The sequence below is a fragment of the Mauremys mutica genome, chromosome 4, assembly GCF_020497125.1.
Source record: "Mauremys mutica isolate MM-2020 ecotype Southern chromosome 4, ASM2049712v1, whole genome shotgun sequence".
In the NCBI taxonomy this organism is placed as follows: Eukaryota; Metazoa; Chordata; order Testudines; family Geoemydidae; genus Mauremys; species Mauremys mutica.
The window spans coordinates 74989065-75013420 of NC_059075.1; the positions used below are offsets into that span (position 1 = coordinate 74989065).

The following is a 24356-nucleotide window of genomic DNA, read 5'->3' on the forward strand; positions in this document are numbered from 1 at the left end:
GATGTGAGAGACTGATATGCCCAGAGGTTGTATTGATTGGCTGATCTTTAAGAGCCAGTAGACACACTCCTCAGCCTTGGGAACCCTGTTTTGTGATCCCAAGCTGTAAGAAGCAGCTGCCCATTTTTGTTCCCATGCTGCAAGCCTTAAAGCCAGAAAACAGGAATCCCGGCCAAGGCACAGCTCCACAAAGCAAGGTCTGATGAGCTGGAGACCATCTGGAGTTCACTCACCTAGGAGACATACCCAGTTCCCACTGCAAGGCTGACAACTCTGTGCATTAATAACCACTCATAGCTAAAGAAACTCAAAACTGAGTTGCCTTTAACTCCAGGGGGTGAGAAACCTTTCCAAGGGATCTGATGTGGGGAGGGGGGGGAAGAGGAAGGAGAGAGACACTGAGAGGACCTCAAAAGCATAAGGAACACAGGCACTAACTGCTGGAACAGTTTCACTTTAAAGCTTAGCCATGATACTAGTGTATTTTGAGAGCTTAGGCAGGGAAGTGTTCTCAGAGGCTGGGTTCTGAAGGGGAATCAGGTTGACTATTGATCAGTGAGACCTGAAGAAGTGCTCTGTGTAGCTTGAAACTTTGTTTCAGAGTAGCAGCCGTGTTAGTCTGTATCCGCAAAAAACAGGAGTACTTGTGGCACCTTAAAGACTAACAAATTTATTTTAGCATGAGCTTTCGTGAGCTGCAGCTCATGAAAGCTCATGCTAAAATAAATTTGTTAGTCTTTAAGGTGCCACAAGTACTCCTGTTTTTTGAAACTTTGTGTGTTTCACCAACATTACCTCACCCACCTTGTCTCTCTAAGGAGAGACAGAGGCAGTCTCAATGTCACCACCAGCTAATGAATAGTGACAGAGTTAATGAGCCTTTTCTTTACTAACATACCAGTCACAGCAAAGCGTTCCCTAGAGGACTAGAGTTACGAACAATCAGGTTAGCAAGTGAGCAGAAAACACGTGATAAGCATGTACTGTTGACATTAACAAAAGGCCTTGGACTTTAAGTGCAGGTGGGAAGTACACAGTTGCCTGAGTAACACGCCCTACCAGAGGCATTTCATTACCTCTAATACACACACAGTTTACTATACACAGAACCTGGCTGCAAACTCAGCTGCGATACCAAACACCATGACTCGATAATAGCTTTTTCAAGAGGGACATTGGAGATTTAAAGGAAGATGCCCCGTCACAAATTTAACCCCTTCCAAGAAACAATGCCCCCCCCATATTTTTTTATATATATATATAAACAGGAAGAACAGGAAGGAAAAACCAAACCAAACCTATTTGCAGCCCTTCTTTTAAGGCTGCAACACTTAACTCTCAGCTTCTAAGCTGAGTTACCTACCAACAACAAAGTGAATGCAGATGGATGTCTGTTAGCCACATCAAATGATAAGATTCCTACTTCCTGAGAGCAAACCTGAAGTCATTAAGAAAGTAACTGACAGACATTTAAAATGAAGTCGCTTATCATATGATGCAGAAATATCAGTTATTGAAGTGGAGGGGTAAGAGTGGAACATGCCAACAAAACTAATGGCTTTATTGCCTCCTTTCCAACATCATTGCTTGTCATCTTTAATAGGAGGCATTGAACTCAGCTCTAGACAAGATCAGAGGTAAAGAATGCTCACCATGAAGGGCAAAGTCCCTAATGAGGCTGAATTTCTGATAGGAGACAAATAAGACAAGCAGGCTAATCTAGATGGAGTGGGAACAATTCTATCTTGATGAACAGTGAAAGCTTTTCTTGTTTGGTTCTTGTAGCTGAGACATCATTAAGAAGTTAACTTTATTAATATGTTGAGCAGACAGGCAGAGTAGGGGTGCTCAGTGAGATGCCAGGCATTAGGGATAGCAGTCATCCAATTAGGACTGCAGAGTTTCTTCAGCTTGTTTTTAATAAGCAAGCAATAAATGCGGCAGGAAGTAACAAATGCTTTAGAGACACACCAAGTGCCATCCGGGATCATTAAACAGAAGTGATGACAAACCAGAATCAGGGTGTTATTGGCAAGATTGGAAAGCTTCATAGCACAAACAAGGAAGTAGGCTCAATGTAAAGGAAAGCTGATTGCAACCTTTCAAATGCCCAGAACAGCCAGTGAACTAAAATAAAAAAAACTAACACCGGACATCTGTCTGAAAGTCAGATTAATATTACTATAACCAATTATTTAGATTCCTAGAGAAAAGAGTTGTTATTTTAGGTTTGTGCTCTTTGTGTATCTGACTGCCCAGTCTAGTCAGTTTCATAGTTTCCCCTCATTTCCACAAGGGAAACTGACTCACTGCACAGCATTTGTCAGGGGACTGGGACACTTGCAACACCAAGACTATATTTAATTCATTTTCTGAAATTGACTAAAAATAGCAAAATCAAGACTAGCCACAAATCTAGTTCACCCGAGTACAATATGGATTCAACTGGCCAGTTTTGCCTTCTGGTTTCCATGCACCAGGGTGAGGCTCCCAACACTGCTGGTAGAGGCGTAAATATGGAAGAAAGTCTATTAAAAACATTTATATGTATGTTGCTGTTTAAGAGACAGAGACATACTTAAGTTGGCAATGTAAGTGGGGGGGGGGGGACTACGACACCATGCCACTTGACCATATTGTCTCCAACAGCTGGGGGGGGAGAAGAGAACAAAAAAAGGGGGAGGAGGACTACATGTTTCAAAAATGGGGATACAAATTACCACCAGTACCAATAACTGTAAGCCAAGTCCCCTCCTCCGTTCCATCCCCACCCTTCCAGTAGCAACCCCAGAGAGACTGATACAACTCACTGTCTTGAAGGCAAAGTCCTATTTAATATTTCATTTTGCTGGCCAAATAAATATAGAACTTGTTCTGAGGAGCCTTGCTTCCTGCTGCGTAGAAGTGGGCTCCAGGAACTGACATGCAGAGTTAAGCCAGCCTGATGGCAGGCTTGTATCAGGAGAGTTCTTGAGTTCAGGATTCAAGGCAAGCAGGGATAGACCATACCTCACTCATCGGGCTCAGGTAAATCCCACCCACCCTCCACCTGACACCGGACAGAACAAAGTTATCTGAATAGAGTCCCCACTGGGCTATGTACTGTACAAGCACAATCCCCAAACCTACTTTATTAAGGAGAGGAGCCTTAGATTTAAACAAACCCCACCTGAATTGTATTCCTGAATTCCCTAAAATCTGCAAGTGTCTCCCCCACCACCACCCAAAACACGCTCATCATTCAGAAGCTACTGGAGCTCAGCTTCACACTTCCTTTGAGAAGATAGGCCTGCACAGACTTGCTTCCTTCGTATGTATTTTTTGCTGATAAGAGGGGACAGACTTAAAACTATCTTGGGGGGAGAGGGGAGGAGAGAGAGGGGGGAGGTATTTTAATCTCTGTGGAGATAAAGATAGGCCATGACATCATGGAGGGGGAGGAGCAGGAAGGAGGGGGGAGAAAAAGAGACAAGGAGGACTTTCCACTGTTGGGTTCCTCTTCACAAAATAAAAACAAGTTTGCTTAGCACCCCAGAAGAGGGAAGCAGTCTGACACAGAACGGAAACCAAAACCATGCACTAGTACATTTCTCAGAATTTAAGCTTTTGACAAACTTCAGCCTTCGCTTAAGGCTTCTCATCAGCCTTTCCAGGGATCTGTAAGGGCTGGGGGCTCAAACTTACTGTTTTACTCCCCAGAGGTGTGTAGGAACCTTTCACTGGCAATTTGAGCAGGGACTAAGCCATCAATTGCTGCATGATTTGAACTATTCACTGCCCCCCTCCCCCAGAGTCTATACATATGGTTGGAAAGAAAAGCTTGAAAATTGAGAATCTCCTTATCCCCCACCAACCCAGTATCACCCCTCCAAGTCTGTAAACAAGTCAGTTTCATGGCTGTGACCAAAAAGGACACGGACCCACATACTGGTTCCATTCTACTGCTGCTGAGAAGCTTAAGGGCAGCAATCACTGGAATTATTCACAGAGGTCAAACCACCTGACATTGGAGGCCATGGGAGAGGCAGGACAGTGGAGACCCTCCATCCCAGAGACCCTTGGAAATAAGGAAGGCAAGGAGAAGAAAAGGGCATTCTTTATGCTCTGGGTTGAAGTGGCAGGGAAGAAGAGAAGAGAGTTACGTAGCTGTAAGTTTAGCAGAACACTTACTAGCCAGAGGCAGATACAGGGACCCTGTGAGCAAAATCCAGGGGCATCATAGGGGTAGGAAATCCCAGCACCCTGCCACTTCTGGCACTGGGATCCTCTTCATGTTGTTCACCTGGACTTTGCTGGTGGACTCACCCTGGATTTTACTAGAAAGCCTCTGGCTATTGGTTGCCTGATGCTTCTCAAGCTCTGGTCTCTTCCCCTACCTCATCGGACTACTACCTATCCCTTCCATTGGTTTGATTTAAGGAGTCTTACCCATTTACAAGCCATGTTATGCTGTACCAGGTCATCTGTATATGGATGGTGGAAACACCACAACTCTAATGCAGAGGATCTGGAAGACCAGTTAAATTTCACACCTTTCACAGCTAAAAAAAAGCCATTTTTGATCTTAAGTACCTGAGGCTTTAGCTTACACTAAAGAACTGGGAAGCTCCAGATCTAAGCATGGCTGGGTTTGGAGGCAGGGTGGAGGCATGAACGGAAGGGAACCTCAAGAAGTGCAGGAAGAGGTGGTTGCAATTCAGCAGAAGTCTAAAGGGTATCTCTGCACAGAAAAACAAAAACAACCAGCACAGGCTTTGGCTACACTTGCATTTCAAAGCGCTGCCACGGCAGCGCTTTGAAGCGCTAAGTGTAATCAAAGCACCAGCGCTGGGAGAAAACTCTCCCAGCGCTGTCCGTACTCCACTTCCCTGTGGGGAATAACGGACAGCGCTGGGAGCGCGGCTCCCAGCGCTGGGGCTTTGACTACACAGGCGCTTTGTAGCGCCGCAATTTGCAGCGCTGCAGAGGGTGTGTTTTCACACCCTGCTGCAGCGCTGCAAATTTGTAAGTGTAGCCAAGCCCTCAGAGGTCAGGCCAATGGACTAGACTCATAGGGCTCACGCTCAGGAATGTCTACATTGCTATTTTAGTCCTGTAGCATGACTTGAGTTAGTTGACATGGGCTCTGAGACTTGCTGCCATGGGGTTTTTTTTGCATGCAGTTTAGACATACCAAGTCAGTTATGATTCAGTGCTCCAGTAAAGTATTATAGACCCTCATGCAGTGGGAGATGCCATATTTGCCAGGACAGAGGCGCTTGCTGTTTTAGTGACCTTACTATATTTTTTCTTACAAAGCGTCTCATTGTTAAGTACATCATCACATCCTTATTGCACTTTCCAGTGCCGGAATTCATCTTATTTGCCTACAATTCCCCATGAAGTTTACCAAACACAGTGCTGCTCCCTTTCCATGCTGATCAGTTGGACTTTCTACTGGCCTTAGTAACTGCACTGAAATGCAGGTACTCTGCTCAAACAGACCTACTCTTATGAGGCTTTAAACTCCATATGGACCCCTCAGAGATTAGTGGAGACAACCCTTTAAAGTGGCAACAACCACCACATTCCTGGCTCTGTACTGCAGTGTCAGCCCTGGACATGAATCCAACTCCATCAGAACCAGGACTACAACTTTCTGAAGCAGGTGAGAAAGTATGAGTTCTGCCCACTGGGCATAGACTATCTACCAAATACTACACGCAAGAGCCTTGTAGAAAGCCACGTGGCTGCAGTGCAAAATGGCCTTTCCTGGTAAAAACAATAGGAAGGGTGAGGGAAAGGAATGCATTGGCTGCACAGCTCTTCAGTGGGGAGGCCCTGCCCTCATGTCAAGCTAGTTTAGTGGAAGCTTTTAGATACTTCAGAGATCCCAAATTTACAGTATGATGGGTCCCTGCTATTAAAGGAACAATGTTGAAACCCATGAGCCATCAGATGGCTCCCACCAAATCCAATCTATATCTGTCACCACCACTTCCTTCCACCCATGAAGTTTAGTTTCCTGCTGTGGTCTAATGACAGTCCCATGAGATCAAATGCAACTGGATTCATAGCACCCAGGGCTTTGGAGCGGAGCCCGGAGCTGGAGCTCAGAGCAGTAGGTTTTTGCCCAGAGCTGGAGTGGAGCAATTCAATTATTTGATTGCTCCAAATCCCTGATTGCACCCAAGCAAACTTCAGTACTCTGTCACTAGGGGAAAAGCCTTGCAGCAGTGAACACAAGCATAAGGGCAACAAGTCACAGAAACGGAGACAAATGCTGTAGCATGACCCAATATCCTGAACTTTAGGGGTACATAGTGCCTGATGCAGCCAGCAGCGTGCATTGGAAGGATATCAAATAAGTCACAGGTAAAGTTTGAGAGGAATATAGAGACCCTTCCTACTTAAAGGACCTGCCCTTTCGAAAGAAAGGAAATTAATATAAAGACAATTGCTTTAAAGAGTGGCTGTCTGAGATACTCCCTTTCTTCCTGCTCAAGAACTGGGAGCCTCCCCGTCTTCCCACCCCAAAGCATCTGTCTCATTACTACAAGTGACACAGTCTGTTGGCAGTTCCCCTAAATGATACATTAGAGTCTAGCCAGCCCACCCAATGTGCTGTGTTCCTGGGTGCCTCAGTTTTATGTACAAAGCTACAGCATGTTTTAAATTGGGCATTTTAAGAGCCAGTCCTGTTGGAGTTTGCTATGGAAGCCGCCTGAAATACCAGGACCCTGTGCAAGACTTCTGCTGCCACTGGAGGGGAAAAGCAGTCTCTTCACTGTTGGGCCTTATCAACCTCACAGCTGCTGCTGCAGGTGTTTTAGTGACAGCAAGGAGCAGTGCTATAGGAAGGAAGCCATTCAGCAAAGACTACAAAGGGAGTTACAGAGGCTGCAGTGAAACTACTTGATTTGTAGCCAAAGCATTTGTTTAAATGAAGCGTTGCAATAAGAAGTCTCATTAGACAAGGCAAATGCCAAACAATCCAGTCCCTTTGCTATACAAAGCCGGCTGGAAGAGAAGTTCCTACCATCCCTGAAAGGTCAGAAAGCCTTTCAGTTGCACCCAGCCTGGGACAGCCCCAGTGATGAGACTTAAGTGACATACACAGGCGCTTTGCTCTCCCAGAGACTGCATGTGGTACCAAGCAGACGATTCCATCAGCTTTAAATGGAGTGACATGAGAACATTAACCAATTACAGACCTGCCAAGCCTCACACTGAACCCTGCCACCTACAAGTTAGCACCACTCCTCTCTGAGATCAAACATTGTGCTGACAGAGCCAGACCATCACTCCGACCGACCTCTGCATCGGTGTAAAGAGAACTGTTCCTCTTGGCGTGACGCAGTCCTGTCAGACATATGGGATAAGTTCACCAGGAATTTGGCAGCTGCAGAAGAGAGTAAGTTTTAAAAGCTGGATCTGTTTCAGGGAGAAGGAGTGGCCTCTTTAGAGTCTCCAGATTTATACACATACGGTGTCCTACTTATGCATTTGACAGTTTGGAAGATGGGTTAAGCTGAACCAGAAACAAGGCAGGCTGGGTGGCTTTTTCCAGTTACTGAAGTGTCTTGCGTTCTTCAGAGATCACTGTGGTGCAAATTTAGAATACTAGCCTGAGAGGAGATAGCAGCAGCACACGCTGGAAGGCTGCCGTTTGGGCGCTTTAAGGCTATGTTCATCACCTTTCATCCAAGGATCTCCAAATGCTTTACAAACATTAGCTACACCTCAGCACCTAGGCAAGTACCCTCATTTTAGAAAGGAGTCAGCAAAATCAGGATACTCCTGTGGTTAAGTCAGTAGACTTGGGAAATGAGACGGGGGTGGGGTGTCCATTTTTAGCTCTATCACAAACTGATAGTGAGCATTCTTTGCATCAGTTCCCACCCCCTCAAAGGGAAAAAACAGAATCAGTAAAATAGGATAAACACTTTCATGGGTCCCCTATGAAGTAGGAAAGCAAGTTGAATGTCTGAATCAGACATTCAGCTATGAAGGGGCTAAAGTATGTAGGCATAGAAGTGGAGGATCTGACTTCTCACAGCACATTGGTGTAGCACTGTGAAAGAACCCAGAAGTTCAACTCCCAGGCCCTACCCCAACCTCTATAGCAGGGGTGGGCAAACTTTTTGGCCTGAGGGCCACATCCAGGTATGGAAATTGTATGGTGGGCCATGAATGCTCACGAAATTGGGGGTTTGGGTGGGGGTGAGGGCTCCAGCAAGGGGTGCAGGTTCTGAGGTGGAACCAGAAATGAGGTGTTCAGAGTGTGGAAGGGGGCTCCAGGCTGGGGCAGAGGTATGGGCGGAGCAAGGGGTTGGGGCCTGGAGGGGGGAAAAGGGGTGCAGACTCCAGGCAGTGCTTACCTCAAGCAGCTCCCAGAAGCAGCGGCATGTCCCTGATATGGCTCCTATGTGGAAGCACAGCCAGGCAGCTCTGCGCTGCCCCATCTGTAGGTGCCACCCCTGCAGCTCCCATTGGCCCCGTTTGCTGGCCAATGGGAGCTGCAGGGGTAGTGTGCAGAGCCCCCTGGCTGCCCCTACACATAGGAGCCCGAGATGGGACATACCACTGCTTCTGGGAGCCATGCAGAGCAAGCCCCCAACCCTGCTCCCCAGCAGGAGCTTGAGGGCCAGATTAAAATGTCTGAAGGGCCGGATGCAGCCCCCAGGCCGTAGTTTGCCCACTTCTGCTCTATAGGATAGATCACCACTATCTTCAGCTGAAGGACGAGCCAATGCAAGAAACTGCATCTTTGGCATATCTGTCTATTTGCTCAGCAGTATACATGTACATGGCCCACCAGGCAGCTCTGCATTGATCTCCCAGGCACAGAAGGGGCAGTTAAAAATGCAGGAACGGGTGACCTCTCCTTCGGTTGTCATTTGTTACAATGCCAGAACATTGGCCGATAGGGAACTGTTCCAGCTCCAAGTTTCACACCATGTAGGTGATTTTACCTTATGAGCAAAAGCTTTACAGTGAAATTATTCCATTTTTAATGGAATCAGAGAGCAATTTTTGCATAAAAACACTGTTCCAGTTAGTCAGAACAGTTAAGGCCTTCACTAAATTTAACAATTGGATGACAGTTGTGCATCTGATATTCTAGTTATACGTGCTATAAAAAGCTAAGGGAATCCAAGGTCCCTTCAGGGCCCAAATGTTACCAGATGGGCCAGGAAGGAATTACTTCTCCTCTTTACCCCCACGCAGCATTGCACAGTGCATTAGGGAATTCTGTTTTGCCTTTCACTGCTGGATCCAACATAAGCCACTGCCACAAGGAGGATACCAGATTAGAATCAATATTCCCATCTGCTTCACTCTAAAAGTAGAGTTTCACAAGAGCCAAGACCATATGCTAGTTCCATTGTAGAACACCCAGTGTTTGGGATGTATGAATGACCAGACTTCAAAACCAATACCATCTCCAAGACCACTGGGGAGGGTGTCAATGATGTGTTATTTCCCCTAGATACATTATGAGATCTTGAACTTGATGACATAAGAACCTGGTCATTCCAAGTATCCCCATTCTTCAAAATGGGGGATCTGTTAGGGTTGTAATAAGGAGCTGATTAAGTGAGGCTCTCACTTTCCAAGACCAGGAGTTACCGGAAACAGAGCTTGGCAGAGTTGATTCACCCACTTCAAACAGAATTTGAGACTTCCAGGTCCTAGAGAGTTGAATCCTCTCCTGCCTGCTCATAGACAGTCAATGGTAGGAAGTCTCCCTAAAGAACTACATGATCCCATGAAATTCTCTCATTTAAAGAGGGTCCCATGTAATCACCAAGTGAGAGTAAGGGCCCCATCATCTGCAGGCAATACAGAACCAACACACCTGGATTCTGCAGCACTTTACATCTTCAGATGGCAGCACAAAGTTAGCTAACCAAATGAAGAAATATTCAAGGACCGGGTCCCACTCTCAGTCAATGATGGCTAGATTAGGGTACAAGGTGTTTAAGAGATATGTTTTAAAATCCTTATGTAGAGGCAGCAAATCTTAAAATGCATTGAGGCCCATACTGAGGGAGCCAATCAACTAAATTAAAATAAAATATATTAATCTGCATCAGGAAAAGGTTTGGGGCGGTTAATCACACCCGATCACTCTTCCATCTACATAAACCCCCTAGGCCTTGTCTAGACTACGATTTGAAGTGTTATGTTCAACTATTGTCTACCTTGCCTTCTAGTACATGCTAATCAAGACGCACTACTTTTAACATGTCCTAAAAATGGGTTAAGTTAAAGCCTAGCCCCCCTCCCCCCCCCCCCGGGAGTACCTCAACCAGCTAACAGCCTTGTCTACACTAGGATTTAACAATGTTAGATTACACCTTTTTTCCTACTGAAGACAAGGCTGTAGACTGAGTTAGTGGCGAGTTAGCCAACATGTGCTACCATGAAATTCCAGTCTAAACAAGGGCTCTAGATAGAAAGCAACATCTGTCACCGTACATCTAGTTTAGAGTTAATATAGGAGCAGAAACTCTAGTTAATTGACTGCCAGCTAACTCAAATTAACACAACTTGTCAAATGCTAACCTAGACACTCCATAAGTGTTTCTTCTAGGTTTGTTTTATGATGAGCACTCTGGCAATTAACTAGTTAAAATAGGAGCAAGAACTCTAGTCTAAACAGATCCCTCTGTGTGGGCCTGTAAAGAAAAGAGTCCTCATCCCTACCAATGTAGGTGCTGGAATAACAGGTCCAGGGGGTGCTGCCGCACCCCCTAACAAAGTGGTTTCCATTATATACAGGGTTACAGTTTGGTTCAATGGCTCACAGCACTCCCACTATAAAAACTGTTCCAGCATCCCTGCCTACCAAGAGGTGCTAGGACACAGGCCAACCCCTTTCACCTTCCATCCAGAATGGCTGGGGTCACATCCAGGCCCACTCTTCAGGAACCAGGAAGATCTTCCAAATAGTCAAACCCAGATGCTCAGTTACTCCATTTTACTCTAATGCATTCAGAGCTCATTCATTCAGGTTAGGGTTGCTAACCTTCCAGGATTGGCCTGGAGTCTCCTAGAATCAGCATCCATCTCCCAGTGACTATTGAAAGCAATCTGAGAGATTTTAATAGGATATTCTTTTAAAAAAAGAAAAAAGAAAAAAAAAAGGAAATTACATCATATTGGGGGGAAAAAATCTCCCAGAATAGTTTCAGTCAGAGTTGGCAACCTTAATTCCAGTCTGTTCTTACAGTAACGCCTTTCCCCCAACACATACCTCTGAGGTGGAGGAGGTGTGGGGTGGATGAGAATAGCTGAAGCCATTTGACTTTTGCCACTTCCACATATGAGCAGGCAGCCACCTCATCTGATTCTGCACCACATCAAGTGCTATGTCAGGATTGTTAATGAGAGGAGTGGATGGGGTGGCAGTTGCTTTGTGAAGCCAAGAAGCAATTGAGGCTTGCTATTGAGGGCTGTCTCTGACCCACAGGGCCCCAGCATCTTGCTAGTAGCCGCTTCCCCCCCTCCCCCGCGCGCGCGCACACACACATTCTGTGAGTGTCATGGCCCCAGACAGCCATTGTTCAACTCCCATTATTCACCCCACACCCCTCCTGCAGATTCCCATTCAGCTCTCCCATCCATGGCCCATTCTCACTAGCAGCAGTAAGAAACAGAAGGAATGGCCAGAAAGGCTTTACACTTTACCTTGCTTCATACGCAGTTAGCCAGGGCTTTTCCCCCTTCTAGATATGGTCCATGACCTATTATTAGTTTAGTGCTTGCTCTGTGCTGCACAGGACCATCAGTGAAACCAGTTCCTGCCTCAAAGAGCTTACAGTATAAGAGGCAGAACTGAACACCATCCGCACATCCCAGAGGAAGGAAAAACTTGGAGTTCATAGGGGCTTTTTGTGGGCCTTTCAGAGGAAGTGTATTTAGGGTGGATATTGAATGCAGAAAGAGGATGGCAGCTTGACAGATTGATGGGAAGGGCCTTTTACACCAGTGAGCAGCATGGGAAAGTCTGTTTGGGGAGTGAAGGGAGGGGGGGGGAAGAGAGAAGAGAGGACAGACAAATCAAAGCTAAAGCCATGAAGTTTAAGAACTTTTTGTATTGTTGTAGCACTGCTCCCATTGTGCTAGTAAGAGACAGTCTCTGCCCTGAAGAGCTTAAAAGACCTGTTTCTTCTATTTAAGAGGGTGGGAGGAGAGCAGAGGCTCAAAAAGGTGACGCAACTTTCAGGTCAGTAGCCTCCTTAATCCCGGTACAGCACCCAGTCCACTAAATCATGCTGCCTTGTTGCAGAGGACAAAGGGACGCCTGACTCAGTGACGGGGAAGGTGGGAGAAGGTGATGTTTCTCGTCACAAGAGTGAGCACATCCTATCCTACAGGGAAGGATGAGCTGGTCCCACTTACCCCTCCAAAAACCAGCTTGCAACCCAATACAAACTGCATACCAACATTCATATCCGGATGCCCAGCTCTGCAGGGGTTAAGGTCTTGGCTGTGGGGCAAGGAACAGGACCAGCATGTAAACCTTACAGACTTATTGCACAATTACAATGATGAGGCTAGGGACAGGTCCCCAACACCGGGTTCACACCCAGAGAATTCCAGACCTATCCGATTTATAAACAATCAGAGAGGTAGTTTCATAACTGCAACAACTGACATGCATCTCCAGCTAAAGACCTGGCCCAGCTAGCCTGAGAAATCAACAGTGAAACTGAGAAGAAACTGGAGGCCACATTTCTCCCTGGAAACTGGAAACTTTATAACAATAACACAACTGAAGAAAGAGAGTGTCTTGGTACCTGGTTAACACACCTCGTGCATAGCGTGCTGGGTGTCCTCACTGACAGGCATTACTCAAGAGTCTAATTAATAGCTAAACCAGGAGATTCTCCACTTGTAGCACAGCACAAGGCCCAGCCAACCAGCAGCATCTTAAACTCAGCCTATAGTCACTTTCTGCATAAGCTTAGTACAAGGGTAGAGCCAACACACACACACACCGTGCAGTTCAGCTTTTAAGTCACCTTTGACATCTCAGACAAGCAAGTTTCTAGTCATCCATCAGAGAATGAGGCAGGCATTATGGCGGAGGATATCTAAACCCTAATGCAAGTTAGCAGCCAAGATCAAAGTTTGGTCATCCATGTTTAATGGGACAAAGTCCTGTGGCACCTTATAGACTAACAGACATATTGGAGCATAAGCTTTTGCGGGTGAATACCCACTTTGTCAGATGAATGCTTAATGGGTTATTTCTATACCTTGCCCCCATATAGCATAGGCTGTACATACATTTATTTCTACCTGAACAAAAATGGCCGCTTACAAGATGCTCATATTTCTGAGCCCAGATTAGCACAACTCCCCTGGAGCTGATGGGCGAATTGGGTATACAGCCTTAGCATATGGAAGTTTCTCTCTCGGATATGCCACTCCACAGCATTGACCAAATGGAAATTAGCTCCTGGCAGAAGCTCACTAATAGACAGAATCCCCATGAAACACTACAAGTAATGACTACTTGAATCTATTTCCTTATGATAACTATCCTTACACCTCTTGTCAACTGTCTGTAATTGACTATCTTGATAATCACTACAAAAGTTTTTTTTCCTGCTGATAACAGGTCATCTTACTTAATTAGCCTCTTAGAGCTGGTATGGCATCTTCTCTGTGTGTGTGTGTGTACACACACACACACACACACACACACACACACCTATCTTATATGTTCCATTCTATGCATCTGATTAAGTGGACTGTATCCCAAGAAAGCTTATGCTCAAATAAATTTGTTAGTCTCTAAGGTGCCACAAGTACTCCTGTTCTTTTTAAGGATACAGACTAACACGGCTACTACTCTGAAATTTCATCTCAATAGCTAATGATCCTCCTGTTACAGAACGTCCAGCAGCCTTGATATCCTTACATACAAAAGCCAGACATGGCATTCTCCAGTTCTCAATCACAGAAACAGTCATATTGGAACAAGTCAGTGATCTGTCCCATCCCCAGCAGTGTCCACAGCCTTCACAAACAGGGATAAACCTCTAACACCCACATGATTGTGCAATGCTATATTGCAGCGTAGTTAGGAAATGTTTCTTCCTGACCCCAGCTGGTCACCTCTTTATGCTCTGACACATGAGGATGGCCGGCCTTTGGAAGTTTTATTACAAGTGCTGTAACCCCTAATGAACTGGCACTTTCCAGCTGTTAGGCTTTATAGATACCAGATTAGCTATTTTCCTCAACATGTGGCAGCAAGTTTCACATGTTCAATACAATGTCATGTAAAGTATTTCCTTTTGCTTAGTTCTAGTGTGGTTGTCTGAATTCTACAGGTCCTTCTGTAAATTGGAATATCCAGTTATTATTGGTCTCTCTCCTTTCCCTAGGAAAGTACAAGACACTCAAGAATATGTTTGCCTCTTCCCTCCCCTTCTTTTGCCTTGAATTAGTTTCAATTACCCTCCTTAAGGGCTTTTCTATTTCTGCCATAGCTGAGATGTGACTGAACCTGGACACAAGGTGAGGCTGCCCTTGGTTTATAGCATTTCCTATGTTGTTCTAAATCCCTGTCTTGACAACCTAATGTTTTATGGACTCTGGCTGCCACTGCCCAGTGAGCAGTCATCTTTGTAAGCTGCCTACAGTAACCCCTCATCTTTCTTCTGGGAGATTATAGTGAATTCTGAACCTGTCCGCGTGCACAGACAGTTCGAGCCACTCTTCCCAGTACACAGTACCTTGCATTACACTTATGCTGCCCAGTTTTAAATCAGCCATTGTCTTCACAATCCTCCCTACTCTTGAGTATCCTGTGCCAAGTATTAATAAGTTCTGCCAGTGCTACCCTACCCAGCCCCACTTCCACATTGTATTGACCATCAGCCCTAGCACAAGTGCCTGGGTGCCTCCACCATTAACTTCTTACCATGCTGAGACCTTCCTTTAAAGCCTACCCTTTGCTTCTTCTTAACCCCATCATTTGGGAGATATTTACAAGTTACCTGAAGAGCTGGAGGTTTAGATAATTTGTTGGTCCCATATAATTAAACAAAAGTCCCCAAAGAGAAGATGTTTCCTATAACTCTCTCCCCAAATATCCATCTTTAATTATCATCTGATGGAGGAGTTCCCACTCCTGACAGCCCTAAATGTGTCCTACAAAGACTACAGTTCCCAGCATGCAGTGCTCCAGGGGCAGGCCAGTGTAGGGGTAACATGCCATTTAGATGTGAACCTGTGGTCCTGATGAGATGCAAATGAAGAACTCTTCAAAGGCTGAGATAGGTCAAGGGTCTATAGTAAGACACCTCGCAAGTTTCTTACCAAAACCAGATCTTTACATATTTTAAAGGAAGAGAAGAATTTGATAGCTGAGTGAAAGCTGAGAGGGTCCATGCAAAGACTAAGACACAAGCCTATCACCACCTGTCCCACAAAGACATACTTACAGAGCTTTCCAACACCGCTGCCTTCTGTGGGGCTAATCTGCTCCAGCAGTAGTTTGAATACCCCTTCACCCCCCAAAACTTTAATCTCAGATGTATTTACAGAGCCTCCTTTTTTAAAGTGTCACACTTCGATGGACCCCACAGAAGCACAGGAAGGGAGCAGGATATAAAATGCTTGCCAAACCTGAGATTGTTCTGAAGCAGGCCAGAACTTAAGCCATGTCTCTAAAGTACACAGCTGAAGCAGTGCAGTTGTACTGATACAGCTGCACCATGGCAGTGCATCTGGTGAACACGCTCTACGCCGATGGGAGAGAGCTCTCCTGTTATCATAAAAATCCCACTTCCACGAGTGGCAGAAGCCATGTTGGTGGGAGAAGCTCTCCAGCCAACATAGTGCTGTGCACACGTGAGCGCTTACATCTGTGTAACTTACGTCGCTCAAGGGGGTGAATATTCCACCCACGAAGCAATGCAAGTTTTACTGACGTAGGCTGTAGCGGTGATATAACTTTAGAGCTCCTCTGTGACACATGCCTCAAGCTCTGTCCCCAATTCAAGCATCTTCACAGCAAGGAGGAGGAGCTAGTGTCAACCTAAGAATTCCACATGAAGTTCAGTCACACTGTATGAAGTCTTAGAACAAAAGGAGGAGGCACCCAGAGAAGAGGAGCAGATGCAAGCAGCTGGATACTGAGCTTTGAAGAGGCCCTGGTAGGACATCTCCTTCGCCAGCCTCCAGTTCCAGGTTATGTTGCACCTGCCTGTGCTGAGACACCAAACAAAGTGGCATGCTAACTGGAATGAGGACAGTCCAGATGAGCTGCATCGTTAAAGGTGTGAAATCTTCACAAGGGAGGAGGCTCCAGGCAGTTGGGTAGGGCTAGCCCTATGGAGGAAGCTTTCTCCAAGCCCAAAGCTTTCATCTCATTCTGTCACATGCACTGGTAATGAAACTGAGTGAATGCCTCAGGCATCTGCCCTGCTGCCTCCACCCCATACTGAGAGGAGTGGGTCCCCTACTCCCAACCCCAGTTTCACACTAATAACTCAGACTCACAGCATTGTGCACTCACACACAGAAGCAGGAAGTGTTTAGAAACCTTGTCATATGCAGCCTTGGGTGTTTTTCCCAGGACCTGCTGCTGATCAGTACAATAGAGAAGACCAACCAAAGTCAAGCTGGGTTCTCGGCCAAACCAGCTGGCCGAAGTGGAACTGTTCTTCTAGTCCAAAAGACTTCTCCCCCATAGAGGAAATTACATGTGCACTATTGATAACAGAAGAGGAAGCAAGAGAAAAAGCTACCCCCTTCCATTAAATGGGGACTGTCCCTGAATCTGTATCATGGCGTTCAGGGTGACTAACCAGTGCCTTTTTTTTTTGGCTCACAGTGATAGGACATCCCAATGTGAACAAGCATCAAGGTACCTCAGGAACACAAATGTCCCATGTTTTTACAGAAGGGCTGGAATTCTTGCTCCAAGTGAGACACTTGGTACCAGACCCCTATATATCAGTTTGTGTCTGAGCAGGAATGGAAATGATACTCCAGTCAGTTGTTCCAACCAAAACTAGTATTCTGTGCTCGGGACACCCACAAGAGTGCTGCCTGGAAGTGTCTCAGAGCATAACCAAGCCTATTTGCTTCTTTTTCCACAGGTCCATGTCCCGTCAATGTCCACACATACCGTGCTTGATCGGCATCCTATAAAGCAGCAAGAATTTGTCACCTTTGCAGTTAGTTTGTCATCAGATACACCAAGTATGTGCAACACCAGCCCATTACTGTGATTGCGAAGTTGTCACTGAAACATTAGCCTCCTCTCCACAGTTCTTTGCAATACTAGTTCTGCCATGGAAGTTGTGGCATTATAAAATAGTTCAATCTCACCAGTCTGTAGGAATCTAGCCACAAGTTTCTAACCTTCAGAGATCTGAGGAGGCATGTGAGCATGAGTATTGCATACCAACTCAACCTCACTGCATCACCAGACTCCAGCATCAGAGACTGAAGAGAAGCAGCATTTTTCCCCCACAGACAGAGGCAGCCGGGGGAGATGGTAGTATCCCAAAGTGAGAGTCCTATGTAGAGAAAGGAACTGTCACATATCCAAGGACTGTGAAGCCTTTCTACAGTCCCAGACTTGTGCAGAATCCACATATGCAGCCAATCAGGCGGTGTTGTCAGAAGCTATACAGGGTCAGACCTGTTCAGTACTTTGATGGGAGATGTCCAAGAGAACACAGGGTGTTGCAAGAAGTGACATTGGTGATTCTGTAATGGACACTCTTGGACCCAAGTCACTACTGTATTAGTGCCCCAGCGCTGTGGGCAGGGACAGAACCCCAGCTGCCAAAATCTCAAGCTCTGTCCCTGAGTACAAGATGTAACTAAAAAGATTCAGTCTCTAATATACAAAGGCCTGTAGAACAACTTTGTGTATCTCAAAAACTCCTCTAGTTCACCAACAGAAGTTGATCCAAAAAAAGACATTACCCCACCCACATTGTCTCTAAAAGCCATGGGAACAAATACACAGGGGCTGCTGTAATTTCAAGCTACCATTTGTTTGGGAACTCTGGCAACTTCATTTTAAAGTCCTGCAGAATCCAGTGTAGGATTTAGGTGTAACCTCCCATGAATCCTTACTCGGACTGTAACAGACTCATTACAAATTCCTAGGGCAAAGTGGATCATTCACAGCCAACATCTGTATGTTGAACTACAATGGATGCTCTCAGTCATTACCTTTAGCAACATCCTTATTAGATGCAACAGGCTGGACCATTTCTGGGGACGTGTCATATTCGGTACAAGTCTCTGCAGATCCTGTTATGACATCTAACAGAATTAGAGCCCCATTGCCAAGTCAGCTAAGCCACCCAAGTACCATTAGTGTATAATTGTGGCACACTCATGCCCCAAAAGACTCCAAGGCAAGGCAAATATATTTTAAAGGGTTAGGAATAACTATATTGAACCAAGAAAAAATGTGGCCTGTGGAGCTCACAGCTGCATAAGAACATAAGACCGGCAGTACCGGATCAGACCAAAGGTCCATCTAGCCTAGTATCTGTCTACCGACAGTGGCCAATACCAGGTGCCCCAGAGGGAGTGAACCTAACAGGCAATGATCAAGTGATCACTCTCCTGCCATCCATCTCCATCCTCTGACAAACAGAGGCTAGGGACACCATTCCTTACCCATCCTGGCTAATAGCCATTTATGGACTTAACCACCATGAATTTATCCAGTTCTCTTTTAAACGCTGTTATAGTCCTAGCCTTCACAACCTCCTCAGGTAAGGAGCTGCAGGACACTAAGTTGATTTAAAAAAAGCTCATCACACTTCCAGACAAAATAAGGATCAGACATTCACTTGAACAAAGGCAGTATGTGCAGCAATACTAGGCAGGATAACATACAGCTTCTAAGGCCATATGCTTATCACCAAATAGGGTCAGAAAAACCTACCAACTATTTAAGTTCCTGCATGGTTTCCACTGCTAGGTATCTGGACAGCTAACCAGATAGGTTATGCCAAAACAGTAGTACATACGTCCTCTACCCTAGCCTGAATGAACAGATGATCCTTGCAGTCTAAAGGCATAGTGCAAGATTAGGGTGAGTGGTGGGTCATCATAAGGATACAGTTCAAAAAGCAGGCTTCCTCAAAGAATTTCCTGCCATGGGTCATGGACAATTGTAGATCATCCCAGCAGATTTTAACTGCTGTGACAGGACACACAGGAGATGTCATCTCTAAACTAAAAGGGTCCCAGACTACTTGGTATCCTACAGTTACTTTCCTCTGAAGCATTCAGCACCAATACTGTAAATTACAGTTGAAAAAGCTTAGATGAACCACTAAATCAAGGTTTCCACTGCACTTTAGACCAAAGCCACTGTGGTATATACAGTAGAACATGAGTTATGAGCACCAGAGTTACAAACTGACCAGTCAACCACACATCATTTGGAACTGGGCATAATCAGGCAGCAGCAGACACAACAAATGCAAATACAGTACAGAATGGTGTTAAATGTGAACTACTAAAAAATAAAGGGAAGCAGTATTTTTCTTCTGCATAGTAGTTTCAAAGCTGTAGTAAGTCAATGTTCAGTTGTAAACTTTTAAAACAACCACCATAGTGTTTTATTCAGAGTTACAAACTTTTGAGAGTTACCAACCACCTCCATTCCTAAGGTGTTTGTAACTCTGAGGTTCTGGTGTGTTGTAGGGTACTCTGAGGCAGCAGAACACAATAGCATCACGGCACAGCAAGGCAGTGCCACTTTAGCAGCTCTAGCAAGACCACACCTGGCATATAGTATTCAGTTCTGGGCACCACATTACAAGATATTGACATAAGTTGACATTTAGAAAAGATCAGGCCAAAGCTGGAGGGAATATGGGGAACAAGTGAGATAGGAAACAATTAACAAGATTGGCTGGTGGAAGAAACACCATGATAATCACCTGTGTTAGTAGAGAGGCAAAACATCAAGAAGGGAGAGCAGTTAGACCCACCCCTCTGCATCACAAGAAGGAAGATTTATTACACTGGATAACAATCACACCAGTGTCCCAACAGTCAGAGGTGACAGGCTGATGGGAGGAGCCTCAGCTGGTATCCTTATACCAGATTACACAAGGTGCAGTGAACTGCCTGGAACAATCCTGCACTGGTAGTAAAATGGGACTTTTCCAGCTCTAGCTTCTGAGATAAGCTGGCATGGCTGAATGAGATCAGAGCACCTGCCTCCACCGTAGCTAAGTCCTAGTAACTTGGCAGCAGCTGCTGCATTCCAGCAGGAGAAACCCTCCTGGAGCAGCTACAAGTCCACCTCCATTCAGGACAGTCCTTTCCCATTACAGTGACATTGCTACCTTGAGTTTAAACCCGCCCAGGAACAACAGCTTTTAATTAACCCAGCATGGCAAAGTAAAGGCAGCTCTCAGCAGACGCAGCTGTTTGGCCAAGCGTCAGATAGAAGTGTTCTGAAGTAAATAAATAACCTCCCTAAGGAAGGATCCTCGGTGGCAGGTCAAATTAGCTCAATTTATTAAACGTTAGCGAGTAGTTATTTATATACAGATCTAGCACTGCAATGGCACCGGCTTGCACCGAAAGACGAGCTCCATTAAAGGCAGATCTTTTAAAGTTTTCCTCCAAAACAAGCAGCTGAAGAAAGGGCCATAATCGCTGCTGGCTTGTTGCCCCCTCTCCTGCTGTCTCTGACAGCTCAAGCCCCTCCAGGCTGGGCTCGCTGTTCCCACCGGCAGTCCCTAGAGCCCTCTCGGGCCCTGCGAAGTAAATGGCTGGATTTTAGCCTGAGGGGCTGCACTCTGTGCAAGGAGGGGTGCCAGACAAGTACGCGACAGCACCAAAGGTCACGGGGCACAGGGCCCCCGCCTTCTCAGACGGGCGGGCTGTACAAAGGGTTTTTTTGATCCGGATCCTTCGCTTTCTCTGGAAAGTTCATACGGAGTTTCCCACCACTCAGCTAGTGAAAGCCCCGATACGCTTCGGTCCAATCTCGCCCACGGGGAAAGTCCCCCTTGCTCCGAGTGGCAGGCGCAACTGCAGCTCCAGTGACACACACACACGGGGGGGGGGGGGGGAGATTGTGCCAGGGAGTCTCCCAAGCTGGGGGGGGGGGAAATCCCACCGAGCTGATTTACAACCACAGCTGCTCCTTCCCCGAAATGCCCATCGCGTTTGGCCCCAGATCGGGAGAAAACAAACCAGCTCCGCTGCTCGCTACGGGTCTCAATGCCTCCACTTTTGGGGGTGGGGGAGAGAGAAGAGACGCACATCCCGTTTCACAGCCCAGCCCACCACTCTCCAACCCCTCCACGGGGGGGTCAAACGCTGCTCGCGGGCAGAGACCCCCCGGGGAGATCTGGGGTCTCCTGGAGCATCACCAATCCCCCCCACTCACCCCAAGCTGGGCCTTTGGGGGCGCCAGCAGGACTGTTAGCAGCACAAGCCGGGGAGGTCGCTGCGTGCAAGGGGGGAAGACCCGGCGCTCCTGCCCCATTTACATTCGGTTACGGGGCACGGCCACTCCACTTCACGACCCTTAAGCATCCAGAGCTCCGGGAAGAAACCCTGGGAAATGCTACGTGCCCCGGGAGCGGGTACCCCCCTCCCCCACAAGGCTGCAGACCCCTCTCCCCACCCCGCCCGCCCTGGACTCTCTCGGTCACTTTCCCGGGAAGTTTCCAAGGCGCGGCCCCTTTCCCGGCTCTCCCGCCGCTCCCCAGCAGCTCTGCCCAAGCCCGGGAGCGAGCGGGGCCTGCCGCGGGGGCGCCGCGCTCTCACCTGCAGCTGGGACCGAGCGACGCGTAACAGGCTCCTTCCCTTGGCGAGATGCAGTCGATGTGGCTACTGGCTTACCCGGCTGCTTTCAGTTCTTCGGGCCAGGAGGAGTCAGCTGCAACCGCCAACCCCCTGGGGCAGGCCAGAGACGCCTCCTCCCCCTTTAACCCTTCCCCGCCCCAGCCCAGCCTGGAGCCGAGCCAACCAGCCCAATGCATTCGGCAGCTGCGCGTCAACTGCGGGCCAGCTTTAACCCTTCCCTCCCCCAGCTGCTTTCAGGGCTCAGCACACCCAGTGGGCCCAGCCAGCTCGCGCCAAGCTGTGCCTTAAAGGGTGGGAATCATTGCCCCCAGTGGGTCTGGGCGCCGTTAGCATGTAGATTTCTGTAGGGTGGGATCAGCCTGCTGCTCTTTCTTTCCAGCATTGCCAATCCCAAGCATTCAGGCCCCCAAGATTATGAAACTGATTTAAAAATCAGGAGGTTGTACTGTTTTGATTTGCCTTAAAGTGCACTGGCTTCAGGTTTTCAGGCTTTTCACTGCAACCCTGAGGGCTAGAAACTTACTTTAAAAAAAAAAAAGGTTGGGGGAGGAAAGATGAGATTTTTCACTTCATCACATGCCTCCAGGAGCTACTAAAGTTAGCTCAGGACTGTCTATAGGAGCTGCAATCACACCTCATACTTGCTGTGTACACATAGGTTAGGTGTGCTTTGCAAGTATAGTATACTGGTATTCATACACTGATAAAGTGCTCCTAGTGTAGACATGATCTATGTTTGGTAAGGCCTTGTCTACACACAAAAATTGCATCTCTTGAAGTATACCAGTATAGTTTAAATGGTACAACCCCCAGAGTGGCTGCAGTTAAACATAAGAACAAAGGTGCTTATATGTATATGGCTTATTTCTGTATGGGCAGGGGTATAAGTGTAAGGGCTTGTCTACACTTAAAACACTATAGCAGCACAGCTGCACCACTGCTGTAACGCTTCTATCAAGGTTCCTCCCCCACTCTGAACTTTAGGGTACAGATGTGGGGACCTCCATGGATACTTCTAAACTTAATTACTAGCTTAGATCTGGTAACACTGCCACCATCCAGAAATTTCAGTGTCTGGATCACTTTCTGTCCCCCCAAAACCTTCCCCTCCCTGGGCAGCCTTGAGAGGCTTTTTCACCAAGTTCCTGGTGAATACCGATCCAACCCCTTGGATCTTAACACAAGGAGAATTTAACCATCCCTCCTCCCTTCCCCCACCAATTCCTGGTGAGTCCAGATCCAATCCCCTTGGATCTTAACACAAGGAAAAAATTAATCAGGTTCTTAAAAAGAAAGCTTTTAATTAAAGAAAGAAAGGTAAAAATTATCTCTGTAAAATCAGGATGGAAAATACAGTGTAATCAGATTCCTATAGCCCAGAGAAACCCCCTCTAGCCTTAGGTTCAAAGTTACAGCAAACAGAGGTAAAATCCTCTCAGCAAAAAGGAACATTTACAAGTTGAGAAAACAAAAATAAGACTAACACGCCTTGCCTGGCTATTACTTACAAGTTTGAAACATGAGAGACTGATTCAGAAAGATTTGGAGAGCCTGGATTGATGTCTGGTCCCTCTTAGTCCCAAGAGCGAACAACCCCCCAAACAAAGAGCACAAACAAAAGACTTCCCTCCACCAAGATTTGAAAGTATCTTGTCCCCTTATTGGTCCTCTGGTCAGGTGTCAGCCAGGTTTACTGAGCTTCTTAACCCTTTACAAGTAAAAGAGACATTAACCCTTAACTATCTGTTTATGACAGCTTCAGTGAATACACTACCTATAGCAAGAGAAGGGGTTCTCCCATCTGCGTAGGTAATCCACCTCCCTGAGAGTTGGTAGGTAGGTTAACAGAAGAATTCTCCTTTCATTCTAGCTCTTTCTACACCGGGGGTTAGGTGGATTTTTCACACCCCTAGCACTTTTGTTGGTATAACTTATGTCACTCAGGGGTGTGAAAAAACCATCCCCCTGAACGACATAAGTTACACTGACAGAATCGCCAGTGTGGACAACGCTATGTCAGTGGGAGATGCTCTCCCGCTGACATAGCTACTGCTGCTCATTGTGGGTGGTTTAATTATGTCGACAGGAGAGCTCTCTCCCATAAACATAGAGTGGCTGCATGAGAAATCTTACAGCAGTGCAACTACATCAGTACAGCTGTGCCGCTGTAAGGTCTCTAGTGTAGACATGGCCTAAGTTACATTGACATACAGTCACTGCAGTAAATAAATCACTTTTGCATGTTCACTCTGCTGTGTCAGTGCTGCGCATCCTCACCAGGAGAACTGGCACCAATTAAACTGTCAGTGTCGGGCATTGTGGGATGGCTTCTGAAAACCAGCAACAGTCGATGTAAGTGACGCAGTCGATGTGACACTGCGTCAACCTAACTTCATCGACCTAAGTTCTATGCCTCTTGTGGTGGTGCAGTTATTAAATTTGCGTAGCAGGTGAGTTACATTGGCAGGAACAACATTTTAGTGTAGATGCTTAAAGAGTTAGGTCGATGTAGGCTGTCATGCGTGGACCTAACT

At 46.5% G+C, this 24356-nt stretch overlaps 1 protein-coding gene across 1 annotated transcript in view; it reads right to left on the bottom strand.

Annotated features, from left to right (window-relative positions):
• CD82 (CD82 molecule) overlaps positions 1-21932 on the bottom strand; it is a 63842-nt gene extending 41910 nt beyond the window's left edge. The window contains exon 1 of the mRNA XM_045015654.1: positions 21784-21932. The gene's annotated coding sequence lies outside the window, so the exon portion shown is untranslated. The remainder of the gene's footprint in view (positions 1-21783) is intronic.
• Positions 21933-24356: the final 2424 nt, after the last annotated feature.